This window comes from Schistocerca nitens, chromosome 2, assembly GCF_023898315.1.
Source record: "Schistocerca nitens isolate TAMUIC-IGC-003100 chromosome 2, iqSchNite1.1, whole genome shotgun sequence".
Lineage (NCBI taxonomy): Eukaryota > Metazoa > Arthropoda > Insecta > Orthoptera > Acrididae > Schistocerca > Schistocerca nitens.
This window is the reverse complement of record NC_064615.1, coordinates 777,979,285-777,995,577: the sequence shown is the minus strand read 5'-3', so window position 1 is coordinate 777,995,577 and position 16,293 is coordinate 777,979,285. Positions and strand designations below refer to the sequence as shown.

At 40.3% G+C, this 16,293-nt stretch overlaps 1 protein-coding gene across 1 annotated transcript in view; it reads left to right on the top strand.

Moving 5' to 3' along the window:
* LOC126237026 (pseudouridylate synthase RPUSD2) overlaps positions 1–16,293 on the top strand; it is an 882,831-nt gene that overhangs the window by 815,988 nt on the left and 50,550 nt on the right. The window lies entirely within an intron of this gene.

Genomic DNA, 16,293 nt, shown 5'->3' with positions numbered 1-16,293 from the left:
TCAGCAGAGTGAGATAACACAGAAACAAAGTGACTATGGAATGTTTGGTCATATACTTGTCTGTGGTTTTTTTAAGAATATATGCATATATGGACATGCTCAAAATCAGACGTTCAGACTTAAATAGTCTGTAATGCGATATTTTGTTTGTATGCCATAACATTACATTAATATTTGAATATTGCTGTTAAATGTGCTATTTTTGTAGTCTTGATCTTTGGCAGCAAAAGGCTTGAGATTTTTTTGCCTTTTTGCTTTACTCCAAGCTTTGGCATTTATATAAGCTATCTTAGTATTGCAAAAGGCAGTTGAGACATACTGAAACATTTGATGTTGCATGCTTCCAGTGTGTACCATAAATAGGAATAGAGTGTATCTAATGTCACCAAAGAAAGGGTGCCAAACCTATTCCTCATTACATGACGATAAAACTATTTTCGTTGATATGTAGTATTCCATTAGTTATTAAAATTAACTTAATAAATGTAAATGAGCAATAAAAAATGGAATAAAATGTGTATAAATAATTCAGATACAGGTATAGTTTATATTTCTAAGACATTAGTGTGTGAATTAAATTATTAGTGTGAAAAAGCTGAAAATTACTCTGAATTATTTTGAATCAGTAGCTGTTTAGTTCAGTAAGAGAAAAAAAAATTGAAAACATGGAAAAGGTTGAGAAAAACAGTCGAGAGGATGCAGTGTGTTATGGAGTTCCACAGTTTAAAAGAAATAGATTGTGAAAGAGAGGACCTTTATTCTATAGGGTGCAAAAAATTAAGCAGTACCAGAGTTCAAAATAAATAAATGTGGAGGAGAGGAGCTTTTTTCCAACAATGTATTTTGTTACTACTATTAGAGTCTTTTGCAGTATATTGTCTCCTTTTATGGCAGTGTCTACTTTCTGTATCATTATGAACTTTTTCAAGCACTCAGAATTTGCACTATTATGGTCTCATTAATTGCCAGAGTTTACTTCCTTTAACATCTTGTTTTTTAAGGTCAAAAATTAGTTGCCACCAATAAGAAACCATTGTGTGTCTACTGTAACTGTTAGCCACAATTAATGAATCTTGAGAGGCTAGAACTGGTTGTTGCATACTGCTCTTTCTTCTTCTAATATGTAAGCTTGTGTTTGCAGCTGCCAACAAGGCTGTATCTTATTTTATAACACACACACACACACACACACACACACACACACACACACACACACATATATAACTGCTAAAGACGTCTTTAATTCTAGTGTCCCATGGAGGAATTGAAAAATCTGTATCGATTACAGAGATTTTAAAAATTTGTTGATATTGTTTAGGTATATTTTAATCCCACAGCTTAAAATTTTCAGTAATTTTGAGTTACCAGCGAAATCTATAGCTTATATTCATCAGTTTACTTAGTACAGATCAGTATCTAGTTGGGAGTTCATTTCATGTGTTACCATATATTGTCATGCTGAGTAGAAGAATTATTTGGAAACAAAATTTGCAATCAGTGCACTGAACATTTAGTTATTGTAACTATTTGAGGCAAGAGTAATAATAACTTTTCAGTGAAGCACAAATAAGTGAAATCAGTTAACTAACTACATTGTACCATTGGATTTTGTTGAATTCATTGTATATTTATTTTTAAAACTAGAGAATAGTAAGTTTGTAGATTTTATAATTGGAGGTACGAAACTACATTGTCATTTAGGCTGCAAACTTGAAAAGACCTAAAGCTATTTGATGTAAAGTATTTCTTCCTACATTTTAAGCCATAAATGATAGGGTGCAGTCAGGCAAGCAAGGAGCAGTTAGCTTCGATCTTCGTAAACAAGGTGGCATGCAACAGGACTGCTAAAAATGTTTGATGACCTAGTTGTATTCACAGAAAAGTTAAGATATTTTACTGTATGTTTTCCAAAAACATACAACCATCTGAAGCTAAATAGTGTTCATAACATGTTTCACCTCAGGTATTTCCAGAAAAATGTAATGAGATAAATCAATATGAACTCCTCCATTCCTGAAATTTAGAAAATGAAACAAAAGTTTAGAATGTGGTTTGTGCTATATCACAAAATAATAAGGGAGCAATGTGAAAAGTAAGACTCCATTTTTTAGGTAACACTGCAACTTTTTACTGAGGTAATCCTTTTCATGTCATTCCACTTCATCCCAAATTTTACAAATGAGCAGATTCCATTCCTGGAGTGTTATTCTAGATGAGCCATAAAGTGTTTATGTATGGCTATTATAGCATATACATTGAACTCTTTAACATTTTCCAGTCAATAGGTGGAAGTTATGGACCACCAAATTAGGTAATAGAGTAGATAATCTAACTATCAGTGTTCCAGATCATTTAGTTTTTCTGTTACCAAACCAGCTTCACAGGCAGGAGCATTTTACTGATGAAAGATGATATCTTCTCTTTTGCAATCCAGTACTGTTCTCATTCATTTAAAAATCTAGGTTGTTGAAAGGAATTTTACAGTATTTCCTGTTTAGTGGTTTGTCCTTTACTGGTTAATCAATGAGAAGAATTACCTTTTGCACTCTATGAAACATTATTCATCTTTTCTGGCAGATAAAATCAGCTCAACTTTTTTGGTGCAGGCCAGCCACATCCAGTCACTGCTTTGATAACTGTCATGTTTCTGGCAAAAATTGCTAGGCCCAGTCTCATGTGAGGAAATGTTTCTCTAACTGTTGCAGATGAGTGGGCAGAATTAATTATCATTAATTCCATGTCTGAATTCCTTGTGGAATCTCTGATACTGACATGCCACACAAATCTCTCTCTCTCTCTCTCTCTCTCTCTCTCTCTCTGTGTGTGTGTGTGTGTGTGTGTGTGTGTGTGTGTGTGTGTGTGTAACCACAAGCTGTTCTATAAAGATGTATTTTTTGTTCTGTGACATTCTTCTGAATAAGTTTTATTCTGCATCCCCACAAGAAATTTAGAGAGACTGCGACATTTTGGGCTTTCTGTTTATTTCTGTCGCTCTAAAAATCAATTAATTAATTAATTGCCGCACAGTCATAAAAGTGAAGTGATTCTTGCAATGCCACACTACTTCTTGTTGTTCATATTCTTACTAAGATATTTACTATAATTAAATATTATCAATTTGAAAACAACATAATAGGAAATGAGAAACATTTAGTAGCATTCTGTTTTGTGTTTATTCTCCATCCTGTAGTGCTGTGTCTACCACTGTGAGAGAAGATGTTATTGATTTTTGAAGTTTAGTTGGCCATGCTTCGAAATACACTAGGAAGAAAAAGTGTTTGATTTTCAGTTGAAGACTGAAATATACAGGGAAAGGCTTTATTAGAAGCTATTTCATGCATAGGTGAAAAGCTCTCGGGTTTTCAGTTGGATAGCATTGTTGAGATTCTGACATTTTTAGATGATGATCAGTATGACACTAACTGAAATGTCACAGAGTCTCTACACTGCCACCCACTTAGAAACCTAAGAGCTTTTAATCAGAAATATACACTGGGGAAATCTACATTCACACATGTGTCGTCTATAGCTGTGTATTATTTAAAATACATTATTTTGTATTTGTGATTTGAAACAACACAGGCCTTTACCTCTTTAACTCCATAAGTTTTCTGTTTCTCTTGCGTTTTTTCTATTATATTGTGTTCATTAGGATTTATTCACCTTAATGCTGAATTTTTGTTAACATGGCTTTGCACTGACTGTCAGTGTACATCGTGCATCTCACATGCAGAATAGAAGTACTAGCCTCCGTCAAAGATTTATAAATGCCTATTTTTAAAGAGTATATTTTGCTGTTCTCACAGACTGCTTTTCTGCCTTTTGTGAGTGCCATTGGCAAACTGTAATAACAAAGTGACTTGTTTTCAGTCATTGCTTGCAATGTAGCCATTTAAAGCATTTGATTGTTGTAACAAATGTGAATTGCATGAGAGCGCCGATGGTTCTGAGCATGTCCATAAGAGTGTAGGGAATGTTTTCTGTGGTATGAGATGCCAGCATGGTGGCGGGGACTGAGCAGAGTCCTCATGTGATTGTATTGCAGACATGAGACCCCAGTCCTAGCAAAACCCATCAAGCTAATTCATGTAGATGAGGACATTGTGGTGCTGGATAAGCCGTGTTCTCTACCGGTGAGTATCAGTGTGCTGTGCTCCCACTTCCTCCTCACACAGACACTACAGTCTATGCTGTACAGTGATTACCCTTACTATGTTAATTTCTTAAGTATGTTTTCTGTGATTGTAATAGTTTCACACTATTTTACTTGAAAGATTACATTTTCTGTCATGTCTTGCCCTTTAATGGCATATGTGTCATGCCTTCCTTTCATTTCCTTGGCTCTCACTTAGCACCTACTGAGAAGCCATAAATCCCCACAAAATCAGTAGTTCACTTTCACTTGCTTGAGCTTGGCATTCTGGCTAGAATATACAGCATGTAACAAAAATGAGCAGCACAAATTGCTGGACACATTCCTCACATATCGACAAAGAAATTATGTTATACAGGCATGGGTCAAGAAATGCTTTGTTTCCACATTGTAGCTCATTTTCTCCATCTTATTAATCGTGGGAAACACACACACACCAGCATAAGAAATGCAACTCTATCTCACAGGAGATGTTCAATATGCCCTCCAAGGGCATTGATAAATGCATCAACCCACTCTCGTAGTGAATCTCAGATGTGCTGATGTATTCCTGGAGTATTGTGTATGGTTTTGCAGCCTTTCATAATATGGCCACAGAGACTCTGAACATCTTGTAGTAGGTTTCCATACACAAGAGCTTTCAAATGCCCCCACAAATAAAAATCAGGTTGGTTTTGGTCCATAGAGCATGGAGGCCAGGCAACTGTTCCATCTCTACCTATCCATCTGTCACCAAATCTGTGATTTAGAAACAGACGGACATTAACTCTAAAATGAGGAGGTGCCCCATCAAGCATGAAGTACATGTTTTGTCATACAGCTAAAGCTGCAGCTGCTAACAGATCAGATTGAACATTCTCTGCGAAATTATGATAATTTTGTCGGCTGAGGCTGAGTGTAAGAAAGTGAGGCCCTACCAAACAGTTACAACAATGCCTGCCCAAACATTGACACAGAATCTTTGTTGACGACTTGCTTCAACAGTTGCTGGAGGATTGACATCTGCTCATACACGCCGATTGTGAAAATTGATAATCAGATCTCATTGAAATGGTAACTCATCTGTGAACAGCACTGTTGCAGCAAAATTAGGATTGACGCTTTGTTGAATAAACCATTTGCAGAAGAGTACCCGTGGAGGAAAATCAGTTGCTGATAGTGCCTGCATACATTAAATTGTATGGATACAGCTGGTCCTCCTGTAACACTCACCAGCCTGTCATGTGGACAACATCCTGTGTTGCAGCTACATGTTTTGTACTGACACTAGGGTCATCAACATATCATGCTTAAATGCCCCATGTTCCGTAAGACAATGATCAATGGCTTCCAACACTGAGCATAAGCGCCATTGCCGTCAGCTAATCCATACATCAGAACGGCATCTGCCATCTCTGGATTTGTATACACTGCCATTGCGCAAACCAAGTCTGTGATTAACTGTACATAGTAACCCTGTGCTTGCAACGATAGGACTGATCGCTAGAACAGTTGATGTTACCTGTAAACGAGCAACGACATACATCACATGGCAATGTGGACATGCAAAACAAAAACACTCGTAGTGCACAACATAACCAGATGTCACCAAGAGTGCATGTTTGCCATGATTCGAATGTTCTGTCCTAGTGTGTTTCCCATAATTAATGAGTTGGAGAAAATGAGTTGTAACATGGAAAAAAAAGTGTTTCCAGACTCACATTCATGTAACATAATTTCTTCGTCTACGTGTGAGGAATGTGTCCTGCAGTTTGTTCCTACATTTTTGTTACACCCTGTACATAATTCTTTTATTTGTGCAGGTAGCCATATTTTTCAACTCGAGAAAAAAATAATGTGATCTCTTTGTGAATTAAATGATAAAACTTGTGGGAATATGCTACAACACACCAGTGATCAGATTCAGTTGTCATTAAATTTAAAAAACATCAGTGTTATTTTGACATCCAATTTAAGAATAGAGGAAAAAATTTAATAGATGCTTCTAAGAATGTGCTAACTGATAATCATGAGATAATAGTGCTGGTAGTAGAATGGTTGTTCTCTTCCTTAATTTCTATTTTTTTGTGTATTTGTGAGCACACTTTCTAAACTACAAAATTCATATGCACAGGTGATTCATACTGTCCAATTATGTATTCCAGCGCAGTCCAGTGTAATTTGTTAGTAAATTACATTGTGAGCCGATCATTGAGAGATAACTTCCTGTATTTTGATTCTCAAAAATGAATAATACTCAATTAGATCAATAAAACTAATGAAGGGAAAAATAAAAAAAGACATTCAGAAAAGAATTTTGTTTGCTAAGGTGAAAATGGTGAAACAATTTTAAACTCACAATTATGATACTTCCAGTTTTGGTGCAATACAGTTTATCATTTTACATTTCTTGGTTGTTCAGTAGGGATGTTTTATTATTATTATTATTATTATTATTATTATTATTAGTAGTAGTAGTAGTAGTATTATTGTCATTATTTCATATGGACGATATGGTTGGCATGGGTTATGATGAAATAGTCATTTAAATTGGTACTATCTGTATTATTTCAATTGTACGTGATGCAGTCACACTAATGTGACGACTGCTTATGTTGGATGTGAACATGCAATAACCACTTACAGATGGCAGATGGCAGCACTAGCAATGGAAGGTAAAGAGTATTGGAGGATGCGGAAAACAGTGCAGTAGTTGTAGTAATATGAAAATGGGGCGATTTAGCTGAAATCTAAATGAGCATGATTATTGGCTTTCAGTCCAAGGGTAGAAGCATTTCCAAAGCGGCTAAGATTGTGAACTGTTTGTGTGGCACCATGGTATACTGTGCATGGCAAGATGGCCGTTTCAAAACTAATGCCGAGGCAACTGTGGTGTACCATGAAACATAGATGACAGGAGTGAACAACGGCTGCAGAGATGTGTGTGGGCAAATAGTTGTGTAACTGTTGAGCAACTAACTGTCCAGATGAACAAAGGGGCCACCAACAGTGTCTCCCGAATGAGCGTTCAACAAACATTGCTGCATATGGGCCTCTGCAGCAGATGCACGGTTCGTACACCCGTGCTGACTGCTGTTCATCGGTGACACAAATACTGCAACCAAACATCAACTGAGTGGTGGTAGGTGGCCTTTCCAGATAAATCACATTTTATGCTCCATTGGACAGATGGCCTTTGGCATGTATCACATGAAATGTCTGAAAGCAAACAACCTGCAACCAGGAGGGAGCATTATGGTGTGTGGAATGTTTTCGTGGCATTCCGTGGGTGATCTTGTTATTCTGGAAGACACAATGGCTTCACACAAGTATCCATCTCTCCTTGGGGCCATGTCTACCCCTACGTGCAATTTGATATTCCTCGACACACCTGGCATCTACCAGCAGGACAATGCAACGTGTCAGTCACGCAGCTTGCAGTGTATGGGCATTGCCCAAAGAGCACCAGGATGATTTTACTGTACTCCTCATATTTAAATCCCAGTCGAGAATCTGTGGGACCACTTCGATCAGGCTGTTTGCAACACAGATCCACAGCCAAGAAACCTAACGCAACTGGTCATGGCACTGGAGTCAGTATGGCTGCACATCCCTGTCAGTACCTTCTAGAACCTAATTGCCAATCTTCCTGCGCATCTTCCACTATGGTAGGTGACTATTCAGACTTTTGACAGCTTGCCACATTAATGTGATTGGACAGAATATGACAGTATAACTGAGGCTCCCATTAAGAAAAAATTAAATGAATCGGTTAAAGAAGCATAAAAAACAAGCATTGCTTATTTAATTTATCACTGGTCTGTTGAAGGTTGGTGAAACTATACTACTGTGAAGCATGACACTGAGGCAATAATATTTACCCTTAACACAGACTGTTATTTTTTAAAGCTGTTCTTAAATTGTTTAAAATGGGGGGTAGGAGTAATAAAGTGGTCTATTAGTAGACACCTACAGAAAAATGAATAGAAGTGATCTTCATCTGATCCTGTGTTCTACACATAATTCATTCTCTGTTAGCATTCATATTCATATTTGAAGAATATATTTAACCATCCTCATAATCAGTTTTGACTTTAAAGTTAATTTTACAGTAAAAAAAAATCTAAGTTCTGTTTAATAAATGTCAGATTTGTCATAGTAAATGTCATCATTATACCCACACTGTTTAGCTGCCTTCACACAATTGTTGCAAGCAGTAAGTTAACAGTCACTGCTGAAAAACAACTGACATAAAATAAAAATTGAACATCTTTTTATAAATTAAATACCTATCCTGTATGTGTGCTTATATATAACCAAATAATTTCAACCTACCGTTGAACAGAAGAAAAAAAGCAACTTAGTTTAATAACCAATGGTGTTCTGAATCTTGCATGTATGGAATAACTACAAGAAGTGAAAGTGAAGGCAGCCATCTCACTTCATAAAAGGACAGAAGCAAGAATATGTTATTACAGTCAGCAAAAATTTGCTTGATAAATATCTTATGAAGAGAATTATTTGTAGTATTCACAATAATGAGGAACTTTTATGCACTTGCTCACAAGGAGAAATGTTTACTTAAAAATGAAGGGCATCATGACTCTTCCGTGTGTTTATGGTTTGATCTCACTAAAAATTTTGTGGAAAATATGCATCCAGAATATCCTCTGAATATGAAGGGCACAAATAAATTAGTGTTTCTTAGATCTTTCCTTTAACCTAATGATTACTAGCAAGAAAATATCATTTTAACTTATCTCTTGCATAAAAAAGTACCAATGCAAAAATTTGAAAATGGTGCAGTTTTCAGAAAATTAAATACCATTTTCTGTATTTCCCTAAAATTATACAGTAGCAGAGCTAACAATTGTTTCAGTGAATTTGCATGGTTATCACTCTCTTCTCTTAGCTCACCATATGCACTACAGTAGCCAAATACAGCTGTACATTCATATCTTAGGATGAGCTCTGGGTTTTGGAGTTGTTATTAGTACAACTTTCATAACTGGGTGCTTGTTTGACATCTAAGCTTTGCATTTCTGTTCTTCCAGTTGTCATTGTTATTTCATTGTAAAAAATCATTATTCTGTTCCGTAGTCTGCAAATCTATTGCTTGGTCTGGAAAGTAGCATGATTTGTATATATATTTAGTTACAGTGAGGAAACATCCATATCAAACACACTTTTCTATTTCTTTATGTACATCTAAATATTCGACACACAATTTCCGTTACTTGCTTACCCTGTGAGTTCATTAATTCTTCTTTGCTCACTTTATTAACACTAAAGAGAAGAAAGTTAAAATAAATGCAACACAATAACCAAAACTGTGCCGATATCTAAACACTCAAAACCAGATGTTGTACTTATCAAATACGGGAATTCCAAGTAAAAATATCAACAGTGTAGGAAAAGACATATTGCTACACACCACAAAGAAGTCATGACCAGTTGCAGACAGGCAAAATTAGAAGGTACTTACATAAAGCTTTTGGCCATAGCTTTCATCAATAAAAGAGAGACATACACCATTCACACACACCCGACTGCCAACTCCAGCATCTCGGGTCGGAATGCAGCTATCAAGTGGGGTGCAAGTAGCCATCTGGAGAGGGGGGGGGGGGATAGTAATGTATTCTTGGGGAGAGACATGAATGCTGTCTGGTGGAGTGTGCAGGGACTAGACTACCAATGGGCACAATGTGAGGAGATTGTGGGACAGGGAGGTGGGGAAAAAAGGAGCAAAAAAGGAGTGGAGTAGGAAAGACGGACAGATGCATTGGCAGCGGGTTGCAAATAAACAGGATGGGAGATGATAATGGGGAGGAGATTATAGGAAAGAGGGGGAGGAAATTGTTGGTTGGAAGATGTGGGGACAGTATGTTACCGTAGGTTGAGGCTGGTGTAATTACAGGAGCAGGGAATGTGTTATTAGGATAACAACTCCCATCTTTGCAGTTCAGGAAAGCTGGTGGTGGAGGGAAGGATCCAGATGGCTTGGGCAGTGAAGTAGCTAACGTGTTATGTTCAGCTGCATGTTGTGCCACATGGTGATCCACTTTGCTCTTGGCCACAGTTTGGCGGTGGCTGTTCATCCTGGTGGACAGCTGGTTGGTAGTCATACCAGTATAAAATCTGTGCAATGATTGCAGCAGAGTTGGTAAATGACATGGCAGTTTTCACAGGTGCCCCAGCCTCTGATGGGGCAGGATAAATCTGTGACAGGACTGGAATAGGAAGTGCTGGGTGGATGGATTGGGCAACATTTGCACCTGGGTCTTCCACAGGGATCTGGTCCTTGTGGCAAGGTATTGGGGCTAGGAGTGGCGAAGGTATGGACTAGCATGTTGTGGATGCTGGGTGGGCGACAGAACACCACTTTCGGAGGGGTGGGAAGTATCTTAGGTACAATGTCCCCCATTTCAGGGCATGATGGTAGGTAATCAAAGCCTTGATGAAGGATGTGGCTCAGTTGTTGCAGTTCAGGGTGGTATCGGGTGATGAAGGGGACACTCTTTTGTGACTGGTTCTTGGGGATAGTGGGAGGATTACGGGTGTGAAGGGAAATGGCATGGGAGATCTGTTTGTGGACCAGGTCTGAGGGATAGTGCCTGTCTGTGAAGACCTTGGTCAGACCCTCAGCATACTGAACAAGGGAGTTTTTGTCACTGCAGATACACCATCCCTGGTGGCCAGGCTGAATGGGAGGGATTTTTTGGTGTGAAAGGGATGACAACTGTCGATAAGCAGGCACTGTTGGTGGTTGGTGTGTTTAATGTGGACAGAGGTGTGGATGGAGCCATCAGAGAGGAGGAGGTCAATATCTAGAAAGGTGGCACATTTGGTTGAGGAGGACCACCTGAAGCAGATGGGAGACTAGGTGTTGAGGTTGTGAAGTAATGAAAATAGGGTGTCTTGGCACTGAGTTCAGATCAGGAAGATATCGTCAGTGAACACGAACCAGACTAGGGTTTGATGTTTTGCGAGGCTCAGAAGGTCTCCTCTAGATAGCCCAAAAAAGGTTTGCATAGGAGAGTGCCACACGTGTGCTTATGGCTGTGCCACTGATTTGTTTATATACTGTACCTTCCCTCCAAATGAGAAGTAGCTGTCAGTTATGATAAAGTTAGTAAGATGTATGAGGAATGAGATAGTTGGTTTGGAGCCTGAAGAACGTTGGGATAGGTAGTGTTCAATATCAGTAAGACCATGGGCATGAGGGATGTTAGTGTATAGGGAGGTGGCGTCAACATTGTTGAGTAGGGATCTAGGTGTGAGGAGGGAAACGGCTTCAGGGGACAGGGGAGATGTTTTGGGAAGAGCCTAAGGCTTTGTGTATATGGCTCCCCCCTCCCCCCCTCTTTTTTTTTTCCCCCTGAATGGTTGGTGTTGTGAAGAAGGGACATGGGGAATGATGGTGAGGCTAAGCTGGAGGTAAGGAATTCCTGGAAAGTGATCAGTGGGTGGTTAAGTGGGAGGGGGAGGATCACGGTTGGATGGTGGTATGAACTGGAAGAGGCAAGTTTCAGTGTTGGAATTAGGGTGGTTTTGGTTTGAGGGATTGGTGGCAAAGAAGTGCTTCTATTGCAGGGATTGGAAGTAGGAGAGTAGGTCTTTGACATGAACAGCATGGTTAAATTTGCGTGTAGGGCTAAAGCTGAGGCCTTTGGACAGGACTGAAACTTCCGTTTAGTTGAGGGTTCTGGTGGAAGAGTTAACAATATTGTTATCAGAATATTTTGGCTCTAGATTTGGTGGAGAGTTGGTAGGGAGTTTTGGGGGATGTGGCAAGTTGAAAAGGTCAGTAAGGCAGGGTTTCGCTGCTATGAGGACTGACGAGGAGCAACAATGTGGGTACATTAGGGATTGGGATGTAGTGCCCTGAGGTGGCAGTAGGATGTCAGCACTTTGGATAAATTATGGAGATGGTGTCTGGAATGCTCCTACAGGTGCTAGAGAGCAAGGGATTCAGTCTAAGTGATGTGATGTATGGAGTAGGGACTGTAGAATAGTAGTATGTTGTGAAGGGAGCAGAATTGGTTCTGAGATGACTGTGCCATGGGAATGTGTTTTTGTAGTACCAGGTTTGTGATGGCGAGGGATTGCTGGAATCTGAAAATTGTAGGTCATTGTGAAAGGAGTGGTGGGATCCAGAGAAAGTAATCTTTACAGTTAGGCTGTTTTGAGGGACACCAAGGTTTAAGCAGCATTTGAGAAACAGGATAGGGGACTGGTTTCTAGTATTGGAGAGTGATACTTTTCTTAACTGATGCAGAAAGATAGAGCCAGGGTCCACTGAGGCAGTAATGATGTAAAGGGAATGGGGAATGTCACAGTCCCTACTCCATACATCACATCTTTGAAACTGAATCCCTTGGTCTCTAGGACCTGAAGGAGTATTTCAGACACCATCTCCAAAAGTTATCCAACCGCTTCAGGGCGCCACAATCCAATCCTCATCACACCCACAGTCTTCCTCCTCGTCACCCCTCATAGTAGCTAAACCCTGCCTTACTGACCTTTTCAACTTGCCACATCCCCCAAAACTCCCTACCAACTCTCCACCAAATCTAGAGCCAAAATATTCCGATAACAATATTGTTAACTCTTCCACCAGAACCCTCAACTAAACGGAAGTTTCAGTCCTGTCCACAGGCCTCAGCTTTAGCCCTACACGCAAATTTAACCATGCTGTTCATGTCAAAGACCTACTCTCCTACTTCCGATCCCTGCAATAGAAGCACTTCTTTGCCACCAATCCCTCCAACCGAAACCACCCTAATTCCAACACTGAATCCTGCCTCTTCCAGTTCAGACCACCATCCAACCATGATCCTTATCCCTCCCACCATCCATTCGTTGGTAAGCTTCCAGGAATTCCTTACCTCCAGTTTAGCTTCACAATCCTTCTCCATGTCCTTTTTTCAGAACACCAACCCTTCAGTAGAAAAAAGAACAGCCATGCACAACCTCAGAACAAATCCTGACGTAATCATCATACTTGCAGACAGAGGTTCCACCACTGTTCTTATGCATTGCAGTGACTATTTGGCAGAAGAACTCCACCAGTTATCTAACTCCTCCACCTATAAATTCTGCCAGTGTGATCCCATCCCAGAAGTCCAACAAAAACTCAAATTCCTGCTGAAAGCCTTAGGCCATTCCCAGAACATCTCCCCTTAATCCATTTCCCTCCTCACCCATATGTCACCCTGTACAACCACCTTCTACATGCTCCCCAGAATCCGCAAACCCAACAATCCCAGATGCCCCATTGTGGCTGGTTATTATGCCACCATTGAAATAACTTGAGCCCTCATTGACCAACACCTCCAACCAATTGCCTGTAATCTAGCCTTCCACATCAAAGACACCAACCACTTCCTTCACCGGCTCTCCATCATGCCAACTCAACACTGTTGACGCCACCTCCCAATACACCATCATCCCTCATGCCCATGGTCTTACTGCTATTGAACGTACCTTTCCCAACATTCTTCAGACTCCAAACCACAATCCTCAACTCCAGACTTCAATCCTCATATGCCGTATTAACTTCACCCTAACCCACAGCTACTTCTCATTTGGAGGGAAGGTACAGTACATAAATAAATCAGTAGCACAGCCACCCTTTTTGTGGGCCATCTAGAGGAGACCTTCCTAGCCTTGCAAAACACCAGACCCCTAGTGGGGTTCATGTTCATTGATGCTATCTTCCTGATCTGAACTCAGCGCCAAGACATCTTCGTTACTTCAAAACCTCAACACCTTGTCTCCAATCCACTTCAAGTGATCCTCCTCAACCAAGCATGCCACCTTCCTAGATGTTGACCACCTCCTCTCTGGTGGCTCCATCCACACCTCTGTTCATATTAAACTCACCAACCTCCAACATTACCTACTTATTGACAGCTGTCATCTCTTTCACACCAAAAAAATCCCTTCCATTCAGCCTGGCCACCAGGGATGGTGTATCCGCAGTGACAAAAACTCCCTTGCTCAGTATGCTGAGGGTCTGACCAAGGTCTTCACAGACAGGCACTATTCCCCAGACCTGATCTACGAACAGATCTCCCATGCCAAAGAAGTGTCCCCTTCTTATCCAGTACTACCCTATACTGCAATAACTGTGTCACATCCTATACCAAGGCTTTGATTACCTATCATCATGCCATGAAATGAGGAACATTGTATCCAAGATACTTCCCACCCCTCCTAAAGTGGTGTTCTGTTGCCTACCCAACCTCCACTACGTGCTAGTCCATACCTTTGCCATTCCTAGTCCCAATCCCTTGCCACAAGGATCAGACCCCTGTAGAAGACCCAGCAGTTCCTATTCAATACCTGTCACAGATTTATCCCACCCCATCAGGGGCCAGGCCACCTGGGAAAGCAGACATGTCATTTACCAACCCTGTGGCAATCATTTCACAGCTTTTTATATTGACATGACCAACCAGCTGTCCACCAGGATGAACAGCCACCACCAAACTGTGGCCAAGAGCAAAGTAGATCACTGTGTGGCACAACATGCAGCTGAACATAACACATTGGCTACTTCACCGCCCAAGCCATCTGGATCCTTCCCTCCACCACCAGCTTTCCTGAACTGCAAAGATGGGAGTTGTTATCCTTACAACACATTCTCTGCTCATGTAATTATACCGTCCTCAGCCTACAGTAACATATTGTCCTCACACCCTCCACCCAACAATTTCCTCCACCCTCTGTCATATAATCTCCTCCCCATTATCATCTCCCATCCTGTTTATTTGCAACCCCCTGCCAATGCATCCGTCCATCTTTCCTAGTCCACTCCTTGTTTGCTCCTTTTTTTCCCCACCTCCCTGCCCCATAATCTCCTCACACTGCACCTGTTGGCAGTATAGTCCCTGCACACTCCACCAGACAGCTTTAATTGTTTTACCCACCCATACAGTACTATCCCTTCCCCTCCCCTGCCTCCTTCAGATTGCTGCCTGCGTCCCATGTGGTAGCTGCATTCTGGCTTGAGATGATGGAGTTCATGGTCGTGTGTTCGTGAAGTGTGCTTGCTTGTGTGTGTGGATAGTGTGTGTGTCTCTCTTTTACTGATGAAGGCTGTGGCCAAAAGCTTTATGTAAGTGTCTTTTAATTGTGTCTGTCGGTAACTTGAAATGGTGTACTTAAATCTTTTCAAATGAAAGTTCTTCTTGGTGTGATGTAGGATGAGAGGTAGGAGGATCTCAAATCTGGTCTTGTTTTGGTCATGTGGATGTAAGTTTTCTTCTGACTCTCTCAAGTTCTACAGATGAAAGCTTGAATCATTTTTACACTTTTTAATAGAACACAGAAACTTACACCCCTCTCCCTTTCCCTTGTAGCAAGAGATTAGAAATGAAAGTAGAGATCGGAAGGAAAGATAATTGATGAACTGAATTAAGTGTTATCTAAAGATTATTTGATTATATCGCTTGTAATGGTATGGAGTCAATGAAGTCAACAATAATCATTTTTTTCCTCTCTGAAGTGCAGCTGTCAGCCGAGTTGTTAAATTTAACATGCAAATTTAGTTATTGTAAATGTGAAGAGGCATTCCAGAATCTAGTCACCATTAGCTGACAGAAATATTGTGTATGAAAACACACACACACACACACACACACACACACACACAGAGAGAGAGAGAGAGAGAGAGAGAGAGAGAGAGAGAGAGAGAGAGAGATGTTGAAATACAAGTCCAAAGCCAGAGCAAGCCTATAGAACAGCAGCCAACACTGCTAGGATACGATGAACAGCAGTCCAGTACTTGCTACATGGGAAAAGCCACAACAGTGGCACATAGGAGTGAGAGATGTTGCTGCCTGTGTCAGCACTCTATGTCACACTGACAATCAGCGGGGTTTGGCATGTGGTTTGTTAGTGGTAGCCAGATGTAAGGATGATCATAGGCCTGATGGTCACTCAGAAATATGCTCACCTAAAATGTTGGTCAGTTCGTTCAGTTGTTTCTTACAGATCGACTGGGATATAATATCTTTGCTTATTTTGGTTCTACAATGAAACATTGACAGAAGACATATTTTCTTACCAGAAAATAGTGTACTGTCTCATACATATATAAAATTTTCACAATTAGGGGCACTTTTGTCAGACGAGGAAACAGGAATAAATTGAAG